The sequence below is a fragment of the Dermochelys coriacea genome, chromosome 2 (assembly GCF_009764565.3).
Source record: "Dermochelys coriacea isolate rDerCor1 chromosome 2, rDerCor1.pri.v4, whole genome shotgun sequence".
In the NCBI taxonomy this organism is placed as follows: domain Eukaryota; kingdom Metazoa; phylum Chordata; order Testudines; family Dermochelyidae; genus Dermochelys; species Dermochelys coriacea.
In genome coordinates, this window is record NC_050069.1 from 62,640,107 (window position 1) to 62,652,831 (window position 12,725).

The following is a 12,725-nucleotide window of genomic DNA, read 5'->3' on the forward strand; positions in this document are numbered from 1 at the left end:
ACCCAAGTTTGATTCTAGACTGCCAGTATCTCACTATGTGGCCTTGGGTAAGTCACTTAACCTCTCTGTACCTTATTTCTTAAAGTACTTTTACCCCACCTGCCATAAAATGGTACCATCCAGTTATTTAAGTTTATTACAGAAAACTCACCTTTTGAGACTAACTCATGTTGTTTCCATTTGAACACCTCGTACATATTTCTCTCAACTACCTCTCTTTCTTTAGCTACCCCTTCCTTTAACTTTAGTTCCTTTCCTAGTTTACTAGTTTGCAACCCAGGTGGCAGAAAAACCAAGCCCCTTACATGTTTGAATTACTGATCTTCAGGCAGTCAGCTGCTCTGGTATATTTTTTGTCATTTAGCTTTTTCTTCTGAACCACTCTCATTTTGTCCTCTAAAGTAGTTTTGGTAGTGATCCAAACTTCTATGCTTTAATCTTACCTTAAAAAAGCAATGCAATTTTAAATCCCATCTGCAAACAGTACAGAAGTTATATAGATGTTAAGCAGCTAATGTAGAGAGAAAAAAATCTAAGACAAAACATAGACCATAAAATGGAAGCTTCAGAAGCTATTTATGTAACAGCATTCGTTTTCTGGAAGTTCAGTCCCTAATTTACTAAAGAGAGAAAAATAATTAAGGGCTTGATTATGATCCCAGATCCCTACATGTGTAATACCAAGAAGCTAAACAGACTACATCTGAAGCACTAACAACAGTCTCTGAATACAACTGTAGCTCTGTCTGACTACTGCAGACTAAGAGTGAATTAGGACAGATATTTATGTCCAGCATGCCTGTGCTTGAAGAGAATGAAAACAAGCCATGAGAGATCAAAAGGATGAGGATTTAGGCCTAAATACCTGTTATTCATTAGTATGTTCACCTCTCTGAATCCAGAAGCACATTTCAGTGCAATATTATTACAAAATCATGGGGTGTAAACAGTACTTATGAGGCTCCTTGGTTGTTTATAGCCAAGTTTTCAGAAGCATTCACTAGTTTTGTTTGCCTACCTGACACCAATGCCTAATTTTCAGAGATACTAAAGACCAAGGCGTCCACTGACAGCAGATCAGGGCGAGGGAGGAGGACACAAGTTGGTCACCCAAAAATAGGGCACGGCTCAGTGAATCAGTGGCTCTTCCTCTGTTTCTCTCTGGGCCTTTTAGCTGATCCAGCCAGCTTCCAACACCCTCTGGGTTGAGGTGACTCAGCCCTCTGGTTAGATCACACAGAAGTTCCACCCCTACAGGATACCCAAAACCCAAACTAAAAAATGAACACAAACAAACAAACAAACTTTCTTCTTCAGGGAAATCCCAACAGGCACTGATCTTCCCTGGTTCATGGCCCCAGCCAGCCTTCTCCCCCACAAGGAAAGCTCTAGGTCTTTTCTCCCTCCCAGCCAGGCAGCCCCTGAACTGAGTCTCCCTTGTTAGCTCCTCACTCAAAGCATGAAGCTTACTTCAGGTGTCACAGGACAAGGCTGACAACCCCCCAGCACACCATTAGCCTTTCCTGACTCATGTTGGATTTGTACACTCCATCACAAGGGGAACACAAAAATTAGTGAATACTTTGAAAATTTTTAACTTAACTTATAGGAAGCCATTTACAGATGTAAAATCTGATATGCAAAACCAAAATCCAACAATTGGGTTTTACATTCTTGGTAACTTCATGATTATTCCTATCTACATGAAACTGTCTTACCTCTGTTAGACCCAACATTCTTCAGCTAATAATTTGGATAAAAATACTGTTATTCAACTGTTTCAGAACAATAGGTGAGAGAAGAAGAACACAACAAAATTGAAATTGATTATATACAGTGGAAGAGAGGACTGCAACACTGTGGCATGCAGTATGCCTCATGGACAGTGAGATGTGTCACTCCCATTTCTTAGCAGAGGCTTGCATCAGCCTAGGTGGCCCATCAGAGAACCAGATTCTGATATCCCTTTCACCTTTCCAAGAGGAATGCAATATTCCAAGAAATTATGCAACTTTTGAAACAGCAAAGTTTCCAGTACAATTTGGCCAGGCACATAGTTCTGTTGGATTGTTTGAAACTGCAAAGGGGAACTCCAAAGTGTGGGAGGGGAGTGGGGGAGAAGGGGCACAATTTTATCCTTTAATGCTCCTTTATTCAAATTCACCCAAACTCCAATTCCTTTCTCATCTTCCCTGTCACCGCCCCAAAAAAAGTAAAAGAAAAAAAATATTTTTCTGCTTAAAAACAAACAAACAAACAAACAAACATTTAAAATATCAGGACTATCAGGTCCCCCTATTAGAGGATCTTTTCACCATGCAGGACATTAATATTATCAGGCTGTAACCTGGGTAGGGTGACCAGATGTTCCGATTTTATAGGGACAGTCCTGATATTTGGGGGGTTTTCTTATATAGATGCCTATTACCCCCCACCCCATTCAAATTTTTCACACTTACTATCTGGTCACCCTAAACCTGGGTGGCAGCTTTTCCTATTCCCCAGGAGTGGTGGGAAGTGGACGATCAGTTAGTCTAAGATGGGGAGAGGTACTATGCAGGTTACAATCTCATGTGATCTAATTACTCTCCAAAGAAAGATCTTAGGAAAGGTGAGGAGCTGATGGGACCTTATTTAAAATAAATTAAGCTTTAGGATATTATTTAACCCTTCACTGCTTCTTTATGACACAAAGAGTTTTTGCTTTGCAGGTCACTTTCACAAACCAAGACAAAATAAAATTATGTATGCCTGCTTAACTGAAAAAATCATTATGCTCTATAACTTTAAATATTTAAGGATAGGTAACCTTACACAAAAAATTGTTTGTTTAGATCATTGGTGCCAGTTCTACTAGCCTATAAACAAAATTCACAGTGCTCAAGATTTTCCAGAGTTAATCATTTTCACTGCTTCAGTTTTTGGATGTTCATCTTCAGACACCTTAAGAGGGCCTGGGTTTTCAGAAAGTGCTTAGCTTCTACCCTCTGAAAAGTCAGGTTCCTGTAATGGTGTCTCAAATTGGGCATGCACAGGACGCTACAGCACTCTAGATTTACACCCCAGTTTGACATGCATTAACTGCTCATTTAGACAAGTCACACTGTAAAGGGCCATCTATGTGAATCTGATTGCAGGATCATGGTCTATGTCAGCGGTTCTCAAACTTTTGTATTGGTGATCCCTCACACTGCAAACCTATGAGTGAGACCCCCCCCTTACAAATTAAAAACACTTTTAAAAAAAACATTTAAAATGATTATAAATTCTGGAAGCAAAGCGGAGTTAGGGGGTGGAGGCTGACAGCTCACAACTCCCACATGTAATAACCTTGCAATTCCCCAGTTTGAGAACCCCTGGTCTATGTTAAAACTAGCATAAGCAGAAAATAAGGCTTGAGGTGTTCCCTTCTAAAATGATCATCATAACCATATAGCTAAGGGTAGCCTAGAATTCCTTCTTACCTGTAAGGGGTTAAGAAGCTCAAATAACCTGGTTGGCACCTGACCAAAAGGACCAATGGGGGAAAGAAGATACTTTCAAATCGGGGGGGGGGGGGGGGCTTTGTTGCTGTGTTCTCTGGGGAAAGAAGAGAAGCATCAGGTCAAAAAACTCTTTCTCCTATAAACCATCCTGTACAAGTCTCTGATATTACAAAAAGAGTAAGTAAATAAGGCAAGGCGCGTTAGATTACCTTTTGTTTTCAACTTGTGAGTTGTCCCTTTGCTAGAGGGAGGTTTATCCCGTTTTTTTGTAACTTTAAAGTTTTGCCTAGAGGGGAATCCTCTGTGTTTTCAATCTGATTACCCTGTAAAGTATTTACCATCCTGATTTTACAGAGGTGATTCTTTTACCTTTTCTTTAAATACAATTCTTCTCTTAAGAACTTGATTGATTTTTCATTGTTTTTAAAGATCTAAGGGTTCAGGTCTGTGTTTACCTGTACCAATTGGCGAGGATATTATTCTCAAGCCTTCCCCAGGAAAGGGCATGTAGGACTTGGGGGAATATTTTTGAGGAATAGGACTGCAAGTGGTCCTTTCCCTGGTTCTTTGTCTAAATCACTTGGTGGTGGCAGCATTGTTCAAGGACAAGGCAGAATTTGTGCCTTGGGAAAGTTTTTAACCTAAGCTAATAAAAATAAGCTTAGGGGGCCTTTCATGAGGGTCCCCATATCTGTACCCTAGAGTTCAGAGTGGGGAAGGAACCCTGACAAAGATACTAAACACGAACCTGCAATTAGTCTGCTTTGGAATTATAAAATTAGAGATGACAAATTATTCATGTCTTAAAATCCTAGATCCTAAGGGAGACAAGAGTCACCAGGCATCTATTTTATTTTACCAATACCTTGTATTTTCAGTCAAATATATTTTACTTCCTTGTGTTAAAATTGTGCTATTAAAAGACTCTTTGCCAGGTCAGACTAACTATGGAGGCTGGCTTTGATAGTTACACTAGCTACCTACAATGGGACAGAAAATCTGCCTATTAAAAGCCAGGACTCACTGACTTTAATTTCCACCACTATTTTAACACACACCATCACTTGAAATTATCCACCGATCTGTGGTTTGACTTTAAACAAGTTGAAAATGAACAGATTCAGTACTTTTAAAGTGCCCACATCCTAAAACTATCTCCTTAAAATATGGATTATTAGTGAATAACTTGCAGCAGATTTTGCCAGTGGACGGTCAAACTGTTTTACCCAAATACATACACAGACTGGGATCATCACAGGACCTAAAGCAGTTCAGTAGTATTTGGGCACCCAATTTATTTAGGCTCCTTTGAAAAATCACATATTCAGAGAACAAGGGTTAGGAAGTGAGAATGTTACTATTAAGATATTAGTTTCTCCCTTTAATTTTTGTACATCATTTACATACCACAATGACAGATGGTTTAGGAAAAACCTAAGGTATGCAATAGACTTTTTTTGATTACTGATGGGATTCTTCAATATTCTGAGGGAAAAAAATCAGGGCTCAGATTCAGCCAGTATGCACTGGTATATCTCTTTCATGTTGCCATCTTATTCTCCAGCAGGGTGGATAAAAATCAATGATTTTAAAAAATAAATAATTGGATTTTATTTTATTTAAATTGGATTTTTTGATAAAATGCTTTTGAGGAAAAAACCTATCTAAAAGATAGTTTTAATTAAGATATATTATAGCTCAAAGATAACTCACCATGGAATAGGGATTATAAATTCTAATTCTATAGTATGAGACAATATATTCATGTAATGTTTAAGAAAAGTTTTGTAATTGAGTTCCAGTAGTTCATGGATTAGGGACCCAATCTCCAGGGGCTTCTGTATAGATTATTTAGGTTAATCTTTCTACCTACCCAATAGGACTCAGTACTCAGTCTAGAAGATACCATCAGAGATGCTTAATTTTACAGTTCTCAAACTGTGGATTTGTGTCTCCAGAGATAACATGCTTGTTAACAACAAAAATGTTTTTAAGTAAATAAATCAATAAATATACAAAGGTGAGAAATAACAGACCTCAACCCTATTGTCCCTCTGCAAATTTGTGTATACAGAGTCAATCCCTTACTTCTCTCTAAAAGTGCAAAGTTTCAAAAAGTTCAGTGAATAGAAGATTGTTGGGAGCGGAATAGATCTGGACAAGGAGAAGGCTGGAGTTAGATGTGAGAAAGCAGGGACAGGCAGTAGAAACAAAAGTGAAAAAACTGTTTGAGCAGCATATTCCAGAAGTCTTGAGGTCTTTCTGAGTGTAGCATTCATTGACTTGAGATCTACCATACCATTCTCTCACTAGAAGGGAAAACCTATAATGGCAGCAGGCTGTAAAAGAGACCCAGCTTGGGAATAGGAACCATTCAAGAAAAATATGTTTGCTGATAATGTTTTAAAGAAAGTCACACCAGTGAACTAATGGAAGTCACTTCAGCACTTGGATTCAAAGACTGTTGAAGTGATAATCTCACTTTTAACAGCAGTAGCTTCTTCTGCCAGTGTAGAAAGAATATTTCTTCCTTTAGACTAATTCATTCCAAATTGAGAAACGGTTTGGGACCTGAAAAAGCAGGAACACTTGTTTTTCTTTTCCAGATTATGAACAAATAGTAAAATGAAGGTGAACACTACTGAGTTAGCTGCGGAAGCCAATATTTTAAGTTTCCTGGCTGACAGTCTATTTAATTTTTGTTTTTAAATAAATATTTCATTTAACTATTTTAGTTAAAAACAATTTTAACAAAAACAAAAAAACCCTGATTTTAAAAAACGTGAATGTTTAACTAAATTCAAAAATTCATATGCTTGTTTTGTTAAAATATTATGTTTGCTGTTGAATACATAATGTTGTTGTTTTAGTTAAATAAAAATTTAAAATGTCTGTCTGGTGATGTTCTCCTCCTAATACAGCATAACAAGGAAATCCTCCAAATATTAATGATTAACCTATTGAACTGGAGATAGTTCACCTCCCAATGACTTCATAAATATCTGCTTCAATTACCTTTGGTAATTAAAATAAGCAAACAATTATTCATTTTCTGATATAGCTGTAAAACTCATTTGAAAAGTTTTCAAAATAAATCACTTAATGTATAGGGTGTACCTTCTAAAAATGAAACCTACATCTATTTCTGAGTTGTGAAGAATATGTATTATGGTTATAACAACCAACAAGAATGCACTTATATGTAGAAATCCATGATTAAATCAAGTCTTCCTGACTAGTGATTTAAATCATGATTTAAATCAAATCCACCCTGTTCTCCAGAATCGAAGATTCATTTTTAAAAAATAAATCTCTAGCTGTTATAGTTGCTGAGACAGCCTCAAAACTTGAACTAAGTGTAATCGATAAAGTGACGTCTGCCTTTGTTCGCAACATTTGAAAATGGGTGAACAGCCTCATTCATCTCATTAGGGGCTAACTCAGATGCCCAACGATAACAGTGTTGACATTTAAAGGATTAGCTATTCAGCTGCTCATCAAAGCATGCAAGAAAGGAGAGCGAGAATTTTACTACAAGGATCTGCACTGTCTATGAGCGACATGTCATTTTGGTTCCACAAGGGAATGGGCTTGGGTGAGTACCCCCCACTTTTCCCACATACACCCCAAAATCAAGGAGTCAAACCCAAGCAGTTTAGCAGAGTCCAGTCAAGGACCAAAGAAAAGCCAAGCATAAGAAGCTCAGCAGGGCCCAGAAATGTATTTGGACCCCACTGAGGGGGAGCTGAACCTTATGCACATTCTGGGATCCTCATATTTTGAATAGCTGCCATATCTGCTATGAGCAGTGAGTGAGGCTTGTTTTGTAGGTGGAGCTTGGAAGAGTAGCACCACTCCCCACATCTGACTTCTGAACAATCTAAGTCTCTGAGATGAATATTGTTTACCACCACATTGGCACAAAAAGGAACGCCCTGGATGTGGATCTCTCCTTCTGTGCAGAAGGGAGGCTTAGCCACCGCTGTAGTACTGTCTTGTCTCCACTCCTCCCCAACCTGGCACAGCAGAGATCTCCGGGGTGGGGAGGGGGAAAATAAGGAGATGTAGAGAGTCAAAGGCATGCAAATCCTTCTCCCTCTAGCCCTGTGGTTACCTAAAAAAGGTAATACAGCCCCATATTGTATTAACTTGCTTAGTGTCCTTCAGAGGGAAGGTAAAGAAAGCAAGGTAAGGGCCACTATTCACTTAAGGCTTTGAGGAAAGCCTTACTTAGTCTCTCTCAATTGCCCTGAATTTAGTCACTACCTCCCAAAATGTCTGTTGCTTTCACCAGGTGCCAATATTTATTCAGGATCATGTAGTGGAATCATAACACTGGGGTTGTCTACAGTTGCAATTCACACCTCAAAAACCTCCCAACCGGCCAAGCTAAACATTGGACATACGGGACGAAGATCCAATGAGGTACACAAACAGTAGGTCAACAAACTTAAAGAGAGCAAGGGAAACTGTCAGCTTGGTTTGGAGGGAGGGAAGGAAAGTTTACTGTCCCTGAAGTGTACCTATCATTATTACAAAAACCAGCTAAAATTACACTAACTGAAAGAAGTTAATGAGCAGAAAATTTCTCCATTTTTCCTCTTTGTTTATTCTGTGCATTTCACAGCACTTGGGCCCCACTCTTGTAATCAGATCTTTTTATAAAGATATTTTCAGTTTCTCCCTTGCTAACAGACTACACAGAGGAGGAGGGGGAACTGAAACTTCCATACACAAACCTTGATCCTGCCATTGAATCTATGTGAGCGCAAGACTGCCTAGATGGATCTGATTACAAGTTTGGGGCCAAAGTGCTGTCAAATGCACACAGTAAGCAAAGAGGAAACAGAATTTTTTCTGCCATTAACTTATTTGGGTTAGTGTAATTTTAACTCCCATTAAGTTTCTTGTCCACAGTCCTACTATTTAGAGATTGTTAAGGGATTTAACAATTCAGGACAAACTGTTTAAAAGAAAAAATAGATTTTTTTTCCTGATGGTGAGTTTTGTTAAAGTTGACAGTCTCCTTTTAAAATGAGTCTCTTTTTTTAACCATACTATGTGAATCATTTTATTGATTGCAATTCAATTCACTATTCTGAGACACAAGGGTTAGGTAAAACTGAGCCTGATAATAAACTTTTAGAAAGATTTCATTCCAACCTAGCACAGGAAGGCCACAGAGACCCCATATCACTGATAGCAGTCACCTTATATTTAAATCAATGACAGAACACTCACTGGCTGTAAGAATAGGATCAGGCCCTTAAGAAAGTGTCAGGTTTACTAAAAAGTTATTAATTAAAACAAAAATGCTTTTGTTGCCTCATTAAAACTGAATGGATTTTAGAAGCATATTTCTACTTTTCACTGTAGTTTACTTTTTGCATTCCTCTTTCACTTTTAATCAGCTTTCTCTCATGCAAAAGTGTTGCAGCCTTTAGATTAAAAAAAGAAAAGGAGTACTTGTGGCACCTAGAGACTAACAAATTTATTAGAGCATAAGCTTTCGTGGGCTACAGCATCCGATGAAGTGAGCTGTAGCTCACGAAAGCTTATGCTCCAATAAATTTGTTAGTCGCTAAGGTGCCACAAGTCCTCCTTTTCTTTTTGCGAATACAGACTAACACGGCTGCTACTCTGAAACCAGCCTTTAGATTACAAACACTGCAGGAGAATGTTACTAAAGTACATGCAGAGACTGCAAAAGAATTGTAATAGAAGTGCAGGTAACAAAACAAAGCCTACCTTTCCTAAAGCTGTGCCCCTTTAAAAGACACAAACAGATTAACTGTTCCAAAGAGACAGGACATTGACGAGTAAGCACAGAAGGGTAGAGCCTTACGCTTATACTCTGGAGAAAAATTATCTTACCCTGAGATTTTCTCCTCGTTATTCCCTCCACTCAGCCATCAAGTTATTTCTTTTGTAACGAACCTGGGCAGACACGCGAGGAACCTGAAGACAAGCTGATCTGACCAGTCACTACAACTCCTCGAAATAATTCAAAGCCAGAAATGTGAAGTTGAGCACAAGGTACCGCCGCACGCTTTCCAATGCTGGTGACAGGCCAGGATACCTCCCACGCGCCCGCACAGGGCGTTTCTACCGGGTAACTTCCTCGCAATAGCCCCTTTCCAGGATTAAATAATCGAGACAGCGCTTTTTCCTCCCGGAACCCTGAGCAAGTTCCGAGCCCCGCGACGCGAGCGTTATGTGCACCCGAGCAGCTCGGGCTTCCTGCGGAAGAGGGAGGCAGGGATTTTTTTTTTTTTAAAGCCTACTTATTTCTAAGTTAAAAACACGAGCCCGCGTCTCCCCAGGTTAGCGCCGCACCGAGCAGAGCCCCAGCAGCAGCTGAGGGTCCCCGCAGCTTCAGTTCTGCGGCCACGTGCGGCGGGATCCCAAGCCCCCTAGCTGCCGCTGCCGCTGCCCCGGCCCCCAGCCCCGCTCCTCCGCGGCCGCACCTACCCCAGAGCCCGGCGCCGGGCTGAGCGAGCCTCCGCCACTTTGCACGGACTCTTCCTTTTTCCTGGAGCCCGCTGCAGGGGTTAAATGCTTCTTCCCTGACGTGTCAGCGGAGCTTCCTCCCGGGGCCCCCGCCGGCCAGACGCGCACGCGGCCGGCCCGGGCTGCCCTCCCGGGGCTCCTGCCGCGGAGCGCTTACATGCCCCCGGGAGCGCTCGCAGCCAGCCCCCGCGCCCCCCACCGGTGCAGGCGGCCAGCCCCGCCTGCGGGATCCTAACTGGTCTCCCCGCCGCCGCCCCGAGCCGAGCCACCACTGAGCCTTGCCTCAGCCCACCAGCCGCTGCTAACCCCGGCTCCTGACGCGCCTTCACCCACAGGCCAGTCACCAGCTTGGCCGAGGCGCCCGCTCACCCCCTGCCGGCGAGGGTCATTTGAGGACTCGCTGAAATAAATGTGAGGTTCATGTGACACAGGGAGCGGGCAGCATAGCGGGGCGCCGCGGCCCCTAGCGGGCCTGGAGGCAACTGCAGGCTGCCGCGCCACCCGAGAGAGCCAAAGCTGTTCCGAATAAGCCAAATGCATCCGGTGAAGTGAGCTGTAGCTCACGAAAGCTTATGCTCTAATAAATTTGTTAGTCTCTAAAGGTGCCACAAGTCCTCCTTTTCTTTTTGCGAATACAGACTAACACGGCTGCTACTCTGAAAGCTGTTCGCAGAACATTCCTCTCCCACCGGGAGTTCTGCCTCCTTGGTAAAGTCAGATTAACTCACTTGGGGTCGGTTCTGCTGGTGCAGGAAAATTCTCTGTTTCCTCTTTGCTTCCTGCGTGCCTTTGACAGCACTTAAGACAGCCGGGTGAGGGAATGTCCTTTATTGGACCAGCTTCTAGTGAGAGAGAGACAAGCTTTCCAGCTAAGAAGAGACCAGGAGGGCTGGAAAAAGAAAAGGAGGACTTGTGGCACCTTAGAGACTAACACATTTATTTGAGCATAAGCTTTCTTGAGCTATAGCTCACTTCATCAGATGCATTCGGTGGAAAATACAGTGGGGAGATTTATATACACACACAGAGAACATGAAACAATGGGTTTTATCATACACACTGAAAGGAGAGTGATCACTTAAAATGAGCTATTACCAGCAGGAAGGGGGCAGGGAAGGAGGAAAACCTTTTAGAGCCAGAAGAATACCCAGAAGTCACCTACTACAGGACAGGCCCAACAAAGAAAATAACAGAACGCCACTAGCCATCACCTTCAGCCCCCAACTAAAACCTCTCCAACGCATCATCAAGGATCTACAACCTATCCTGAAGGACGACCCATCACTCTCACAGATCTTGGGAGACAGGCCAGTCCTTGCTTACAGACAGCCCCCCAACCTGAAGCAAATACTCACCAGCAACCACACACCACACAACAGAACCACTAACCCAGGAACCTATCCTTGCAACAAAGCCCGTTGCCAACTCTGTCCAGATATCTATTCAGGGGACACCATCATAGGGCCTAATCACATCAGCCACACTATCAGAGGCTCGTTCACCTGCGCATCTACCAATGTGATATATGCCATCATGTGCCAGCAATGCCCCTCTGCCATGTACATTGGCCAAACTGGACAGTCTCTACGTAAAAGAATGAATGGACACAAATCAGACGTCAAGAATTATAACATTCAAAAACCAGTTGGAGAACACTTCAATCTCTCTGGTCACTCGATCACAGACCTAAGAGTGGCTATACTTCAACAAAAAAGCTTCAAAAACAGACTCCAACGAGAGACTGCTGAATTGGAATTAATTTGCAAACTGGATACAATTAACTTAGGCTTGAATAGAGACTTGGAGTGGATGGGTCATTACAAAAAGTAAAACTATTTCCCCATATTATTTCTCCCCCCCCTCCCCCACTGTTCCTCAGACGTTCTTGTTAACTGCTGGAAATGGCCCACCTTGATTATCACCACAAAAGATTTCCCTCCTTCCCTGCCCCCTTCCTGCTGGTAATAGCTCATCTTAAGTGATCACTCTCCTTACAGTGTGTATGATAAAACCCATTGTTTCATGTTCTCTGTGTGTGTATATAAATCTCCATACTGTATTTTCCACCAAATGCATCCGATGAAGTGAGCTGGAGCCCACGAAAGCTTATGCTCAAATAAATTTGTTAGTCTCTAAGGTGCACAAGTACTCCTTTTCTTTTTGCGAATACAGACTAACACGGCTGCTACTCTGAAACCAATATGGCTGGAAAGCTTCTCTCTCTCTCTCACTAGAAGCTGGTCCAGTAAAGGACATTTCCTCACCGACCTGGTCTCTCTAATATCCTTGGACCAACACTGCTCCAAGAATACTGCAAACCGCAACTGAAATGAAAAGTAAGACTTCCTACTAAAAACAGAGTGTGTGCAGGGAGAGCTCCAACCCCATAGCACATGTGTCAAACCAGCAGGCACAAGTGGATCACATTGCCATCTCCTTCTCCACATAAATCTCTTTGGATACTGGGGTTTTAAAAAATATATAACAGAAAAATTAAGTCATTAAAATACAAAGTGTATTGACATGAAACATTTGCAGCTTTGGACAAGTTTGAGGGTGGGAAACAATCCAGCAGCATATGAGAAATGGGCTTTTATTAAACAAAAGATGAGAGAAGCCACTTGTTTTGTGTCATTTTTAAGCTTATTAAAATTAGTATATGTTCTATGTCCTTTTGTACTTCCATGTTTAAGAACATTAAGGTTTTTATCCTCTGAAAGCTGCAGCCAC

At 41.5% G+C, this 12,725-nt stretch overlaps 1 protein-coding gene across 3 annotated transcripts in view; it reads right to left on the reverse strand.

The window, feature by feature from the left end:
- The window catches only part of LOC119851598 (serine/threonine-protein kinase Sgk3), an 87,731-nt gene extending 77,351 nt beyond the window's left edge, over nt 1-10,380 (reverse strand). The window contains exon 1 of one of the 3 annotated variants that reach the window (XM_043507778.1): nt 9,957-10,380. The gene's annotated coding sequence lies outside the window, so the exon portion shown is untranslated. Of the gene's footprint in view, nt 1-9,233; nt 9,255-9,956 lie in introns of those variants that run through there. The other 2 variants (XM_038391680.2, XM_043507775.1) reach the window with 2 other exon arrangements.
- Nucleotides 10,381-12,725: the final 2,345 nt, after the last annotated feature.